The sequence below is a fragment of the Ctenopharyngodon idella genome, chromosome 4 (assembly GCF_019924925.1).
Source record: "Ctenopharyngodon idella isolate HZGC_01 chromosome 4, HZGC01, whole genome shotgun sequence".
Lineage (NCBI taxonomy): Eukaryota > Metazoa > Chordata > Actinopteri > Cypriniformes > Xenocyprididae > Ctenopharyngodon > Ctenopharyngodon idella.
In genome coordinates this window covers 17,115,719-17,123,542 of record NC_067223.1, presented here as the reverse complement: position 1 = coordinate 17,123,542, position 7,824 = coordinate 17,115,719, and positions in this window count along the sequence as shown.

Genomic DNA, 7,824 nt, shown 5'->3' with positions numbered 1-7,824 from the left:
ACAAGACAAACTTGACATACTAAGTCAAAATGGACAAAAAGTCAAAATTATGACATATTAAGTCTTAATTATGACATAAAACGACAAAATTATGACTACCAAGTTATAATTGACAACTTGAAATTGACATTTAAAGTTGATATTATGACAAAAAGTCAAAATTATGACATAAAAAGTCAAAATTATAACAGAAAGTTGAAATGATGACAACTAAGTTATGATTACAAGTCAAAATTGACAAAAAGTCAAAATTATGACATACTAAGTCATAATTATGAAATAAGTCTAAATGATGACATATTAAGTCATAATTATGACATAAAATGACAAAATTATGACGTTATAATTATGACATAAGTTTAAATTGACATTTAATCAAAATTGACAAAAAAGTCAACATTATGACATAAAAAGTCGAAGTTATAATTATGATGTAAAAATTGACATTTTGAGTTGAAATTATATGAAAAACTATATGACTACTAATAATTATTATATAAAAAGTTATTTTTATGAAATTGTTGTCATATTATGTCAATTTTGTCTTTGACATAATTCCAACTTTTATGTCATAATTATGATTAACCAAAGCGTGATGTGGTGGAAGAGAGCTTCTGTAGCGTTGAGTACAGTACACTTCTGATAGTAATTTAATTCAGTTTGTTTTACACACATTTCTCATGTTTACACGCTGGATCTTCTCTCTCAGTGAACGTGTCTGAAACACTGTGTGACACGAGGACACAGCGCTGCAGATTCACGGTTTGGCCCTTGAAGAGCGTGACTCCATTTCATTGGCAGCGAAGGCCCTGTGCTGTCATTCATTAGTGTTAAAATGTGTCTGTGCCCACAGCGGAGCGGATATATCACACACACACACACACACACACACACACACACTCGCTCAGCCCTTGACTCCAGGACAGAGATGACAAGCAGACCTACAGTCATTCATCATCCTGCGCTCTCTTTCTTTATCTCTATCTCTCTCTCTGTAAAGCTGCTGACTTTGAATATTCAGCTCTATATGTGCTATTTCTCTCCACACACACACACACACAGAGAGAGAGAGAGAGAGCACAAATTAAAACACGCAAAACCGATGCGTACTGCATGAAAAGGAACAGCGCACACTACTGCGACCTTCTGACCTTGAACCAGAGGGCAAAGGTCAGGTGACTTCACTCAATGGAGTTCAAGTATATACAGTATAAGTAGTTTGGTGAGCAGCAAGGCTGGTTTAACAAAGAATGATAAAACATTCAAAACATGATAAAATGAAGATGAAGAGAGGATTTTACCCTTTTACTCTATTGGCATAATTGTTAGTTCACTTTTCCACATTGAAATTAAATTGAAATTCAACTGAACTGAATTACAGAGATTAAAATAAACCCTAAAAAATAGTTAGCTTACATGGTGATCAATTCTCCTGTGTATTAAAGGAAATATTATATTTTATTATGTAATATTTGTACTTGTTTGTTGATCTGTTTATTTTTTGTATTATAACCGTGTCTCTCTCTCTCTGGCCAACACTGAAACACTGAAACAGAGAGAGAGAGAGAGAGAGAGAGAGTTGGTCATTTTTGCAGGTGTTCCTCCACTCAACATCCATTTCACATCTTGACAAGCAATCAATCAAATCCGGCCGCCGGAACCCTGTGACGAGACTCCACAAATGGACAGCTGTTACCACGGAAACCCCGGCAGCACGACACCCAATCAGAGAGAGAAAACAATGATCTGTACGCAGGAGAGCGTGTGCCGCCGTTACCGACACGCCTTTCTTTCATGACTGATCATCTGTTTGTTTGTGAAGCAGCACATCAGTCCACACAGATAAAGAAAATTCTGTCATCGTTTACTCACACTCATGTCTTTCTTCAGTTTATAGTGACCACAAACATCAAGCTGGAAATAAAAAACAATCTGAAACCTGATTCAACCAGGCCTTTTTGAATCTGAATCAGAATGTGAACAAGATTTAAGAGTGAAGGAGAAATCAGTGACTTAAAAAATGTTAGATGAACATGCAACCAAAACGTTTCAGAAAAAAACTCACCCTGAATGATGTATTGTTCTGACATTTAGAGAACATTATTAAAGATCAGATAACTTTAAAAGAACGTTCTATTAACGTTACTGGAAGAACGTTTGTTCATAACGTTGAGAAAACCTTGCCACAACGTTCTGAGAACATTATTAAAGACCAGATAACGTTTAACAAAGGTTCTTATAAAGTTACTGGAAGAACGTTTGTTCATAATGTTGAGAAAACCTTGCCAGAACATTCTGAGAACATTATCAAAGACCAGATAACGACGTTTGTTCATAATGTTGAGAAAACCTTGCCAGAACATTCTGAGAACATTATCAAAGACCAGATAACGTTGAACGAACGTTCTATTAACGTTACTGGAAGAACGTTTGCTCATAACATTGAGAGAACCTTGCCAGAACATTCTGAGAACATTATCAAAGACCAGATAACTTTAAACGAACGTTCTATTAACGTTACTGGAAGAACGTTTGTTCATAACCTTGAGAGAACCCTGTTAGCTGGGTTAAACATGCTGCTAAACATCTGCTTTGTGCTGCACTGCAGGTTCGAAACAACACGAGGGTGAGTAAATGATGACAGAATCTTATATTAATTATTTCTTTAAGCATTCTGTCAATATGAAAGTGATCAACAGAATCCCTGTAAACAATGCCCAATGCCGGATGGGGTTTGGCGACAGCGGGCAGCCTCTGCTTTGGATCCTATAATTAGAGGAAGTATTTTCTCGTTGTCATTCTAATGACAGCTTTCCCATGGAGACGCTCGCAGCCTAATTACCAGAACCGGAAGAACCGTTAAAGTCGTCCCTGGGCGCCGCGCTCATTGATTTAAACTCACTCCTGTGGTTTTGGCCTTAACGAACGCGCGGAATTCCCCGAGCGGCGCGTCTCTGATCGTGAAGGTGCTCTTCAGGTATTTAGTTCAAGGTGTGCCGGTGAGGCTCAGATAATGAGATTTCGCAGGTCAGAAGTGGCGTCTTCATTTCTGCTCCGCTCTCAAGAGGATTAACTCGCAGATCTGTTCGTTCTGTCTCCTGTTTCCCGTTCCTACATCCCTCACTGCTCTTATAAAGGTTCAATGAGTTTCTACATAGAACTCTAGGGTTCTTGCCTCAGTTTTAAAGAGCACTTAATTCCAAAATTATTCTATATAAGGGAAAATGTCTTAAAGGTAGGGTAGGCAATTTTTTAATATACACTTTTTATTATACTGTTTGAAACTGAGAGTATGCTCTGTTCATGCCATGTCATAACCCCAATTACGTAATTACAACCCGTGATGTTCTACCTGGAGCTCTTCAGACTGGATTTATGCATTTCTATTTCAACACTATGCCGAAATGAATCTGCAGCAGTCAGGTGGTACAAGTAAGAACCCTGTAAGTTGTTTACATTTATGCTATGTGCTTTGAGACATGAGGTAATTTAACGCATCTCTCATCTCGTGATGCTTTGCAGACTCTGCTGTGTGCGTTCATGTGTTTTGAAGGAGGCGTGGCTTTGGAGATGCTCTGAAGGGGTGGGATCTTCTGATTTCAAAGCTAGCTTGCTATTGCTAGCCTCTGTGAAATTGCCTACCCTACCTTTAAAAGTTCTCTGGTCTTTAAAATGTTAGCACAAACTTTTTTTCTGAAACAGTTTAGTTGGATGCAGGGTTGCCAGGTTTGTGTAACAAAATCAGTCCAATTGCTATTCAAAACCCACCCAATCACGGCCAAAACCAACTCGCAGACTAAAAAAAAAAACAACCCGCAGCAAAAATTCCGGAAAATCACGGACTTGGCAACAATGGTTGGATGTTCATCTGTTTTTTAAATGTTACTTCTTGTTTCAGAACGTTCAAAAGTAAGGAGAAGAATTATCAAAAGGATTGTTTCTTTAACGTTCGCATATCCAAGAAAAACGTTTTTACGGCATTTAAAAAAAGATGTTTTGTGCACAGTCATGCTAATTCAATGAAATGTGTATAAGTTCAGCGTGTGAAGGGTTAAACCGTGTGTGTGTGAGTTGTTGAGTGTCAGTTTTGCTCGGTCAGTGTTGTCTGTGGCAGTTATAAATGGACGCGTGAGATATTGATGGATGTGTTTCCGTGCTGACGGCCGCTCTCATCTCCGGCTGGCTCTCGACAGACAGCAGCGTAATGAGCTCGGAACTCATCCGTTCCCGCTGACAGCCACTGCGGCCCCTTCAGCCGGTTGGCTCGGGGTTTGCTTCTGTCTGCCCAAAAAGACACACTGGCACGTCATATGACTGACTGCACTTTTAGGCACAAACAAACACTAACCAGCTACAAAACACTCATCAGGAAAATTGCCAGATTTTAATTATAATGCCCAGAAGAGTCTTCATTTGTCTCTGCCAAACACACACAGAATCGAGAAAGTTTGTGGCGCCCTCTATGTGACAAACAGGTGAATTACACACATGTTTCTACTACAGCATTTTCCATAACTATACAGATAAATGATCACAATAATAAGGCAAAGTAGATATAAATGTCATTTCAGTCTCACAGGTTACTTTCACGTTTTAAACCAAAATGTCCTCAAAAATACAGTAAAAACTGACTTGAACAAACAATAAACAATGTTCAAAAATATATTATAATAAATAAAAAAGAATATAAATATTTTAATAAATATTATTCAGCTATACATTATTTATTTTATATATTATTATATTTAATAATTAATAAATAATTAAATTCCTTCAAAGTCATGTATATTAATTTCAAAGCAATTCGTTACAAGAGCTTTATAGTCGATATTGTTTCTGTGTTTCCCGCGAGCGGCCACTAGAGGGCGCCGCTGCTTTATGTTTCACACTCATTATTCATGACTGTTAAAATCACTGCACTGATCTCTGACTGTGAATATTTCTGCTTCTGCTTGCCTTTGTCCACACGAGCACCCTTTATCGATCTCTATATGTGGGAGAAAACGTTATTTCTGAACGTTAAGTTTTTTTAAAAAATGTTTTAAAAACTTTTTTTTCTTGCTCATAGGAACGTTAATGGAACATTCCATTGTATCATTCTTCAAACATTATGTGAACGTTACTTCTGAATGTTCTCTGAACGTTCTGAAACAAGTAGAAACATTTAAAAAACGTTAGACGAACGTCCAACTGAAACGTTTAAAAAAATAATTAATTATTAATTAATTAACGTTACGATAAAATTATTAAAGACCAGATAACGTTGAATGAACGTTCTATCAATGTTACTGTTCATAACTTCTGTCAGAGTAGAAACTGTTCGCTGGGATGATCTTTATCAGCAGAAGCCGCAGCTCGTCTCTCTCTCTCTCTCTCTCTGTTAATGAGTCTCCTGTATGCCGGGCAGCTCTCTCTGCATCACCAATCATCTGGGGCTCAAACAGGAAATGGCTGTGCGCTGTGACTTCCTGCGGCGCATGCCCTGTGATGACCTCCTGTTTAAAGCGTGTGTGCTGATAAACGCGCTCAGGATGATTTCAGTTCACACCCTCAGACTCACTAATGGAGGAGACACAGGAGAGCCAGCGTGACCCTTCACCTGAATCACACACACACACACACACACACACACACACACACACACACACACACACAGGTTTGTTTTGCTATCTTAGTGAGGACTCTCCATAGGCGTAATGGTTTTTATACTGTACAAACTGTACATTCTCTCCCCCTACACTAACTCTACCACTAAACCTACCCATCACAGGAAACTGTCTGCATTTTTACATTTTTAATAAAACATTGTTTAGTATGTTTTTAAAGCTTTTTTAAATATGAGGACATATTTCATATTTACGTCGTAATACCAGTGTAATACCCATGTCATTATACAAATTTGTGTCCTCATAAATCACAAAAACGCACACTTGCACGCACATACACACACACACACTTGCACTCACACACACACACACACACACACACACACAGGTAGACACACACTTGCGCACACACACACACACACACTCGCACACACACACTTGCACACACACACACTCAACCTCAACACATACTCAAGTGCTAACAAATCGATTAATTGCAATTAATCGCATCTAACAAAAGTTTGTAAATATACTATGTGTGCATATATATACATATATACATTATATATATCTATACATATACACACAAACTTGTTAGATGTGATTAATCGTGATTAATTGATTTGACAGCACTAAAAAATGTATTATATTTTATATTATTATGTTTAATATCTATAAAATAATTTGTTTTGTAATGTACCTTAAAAATGAACAAAATAACACATAATACATAATCACATTAATTATCAAATATTAAATTGCATGATAACACTGAAGGGCACCATGTTATGAAATATCGCAATTTTTGAGAACAGACTAAAGACTACATTTAAAAAGTTCAGTTTTACTGTCATAAAAGGACATGAAGTCAATGCTGAAGGGACGTGGTGGAATGAATATATATAGTTATTCATTTTGAAAATAACAGGGATTTTTTTCATGGCGGCCAGAGATGCAAACGAATGTCTAGTTAGAAGAAAAACACATTCAATCTAGTCACATGATGCACTAAAAAACATGAAGAAAACTGACTGACCACATAAACAACATGACTGACCACATTTGTGGCACACCCTGAAACTCCACCCACATTCTCCAAACATCCAATCACACGGCCCCAATACCGTGACTGACAGGCCCTGAAATGAACCAATCAGAAAACACAGAGTTTATAAACACACAAACAGCTGCGAATGCAACTCAACACAACCTCTCTGAACTCTGAGCGTTAAATAACCAGAGCTCACACACACCACGACACCAGAGATCCTTCATATATGAGTTCATTCTGACGTCTAGACACCGTGAGACCTGATACACACCTGTCCGAACTGAAACAAACCATGATCAAATCCACTGCATTTCATCTACGAGCTCAAATTAATGAGCCGTGAAGAGAAGTGAACACGGTAAAGAAGCTTTTACTGCATTAGACATTCACTATAGGCCTTATAGCTCAAATGAAACCGAGATTTTATCCAGGAGAAAGTCCTGAAAAATGAGTTTAACTTCAATCTTTAGATCTTCAGAGAGACCAAATCCAGCTTTTCATATCAGTAACATTTCACATTCCTAGATCAGCCTTGATGTTGAACTTCAGTGTAATCGACTGCATGTCTCTCATTTCACCCTCAAAGCCACAGAGAAACTCACACTCGCTTCTTATTTCTCTCTCTCTCTCTGGTCTGTGGTTCAGGGTCTGAACACATTAATGGTCACTGCATTACCATGGTAACGGTGAGATCTGCAGCCTGAGTGGCTCATAAAGGGTTAATGAACATCACTGATAATGCTGTGAGGAGACCGGGGCTAGTTGTCACAGGCTTTTTGCAAATGGGGCATGTTGTCACACCATATAAACAATGTCAGTCTGCAATTACATGACTTTGTATTGAAAAATATTTAGCTAACATACACTGTAATTAATCGATTAGATGAAATTAGAAAATACTACACATCTGACATTAAGATTTTAGTTTTGATTATGGAAAAACATGCTGGAGACAACATGCATTTGTGTAATTGGATTTTTAACTGAGATCAGACCTTGAGACAACATGTGACAACTAGCCCCGGTACTACATCACATTTCCCAGCCGTCTAAAAACGGACAATATGTTTCTATACGCGAAGTTCACTCTTAAACACTGGTCTGAAATCAGCAGAAATGCTCCGAAATGGATCACATGTGCCTTTAAATGAAAAGACGCACATGTTT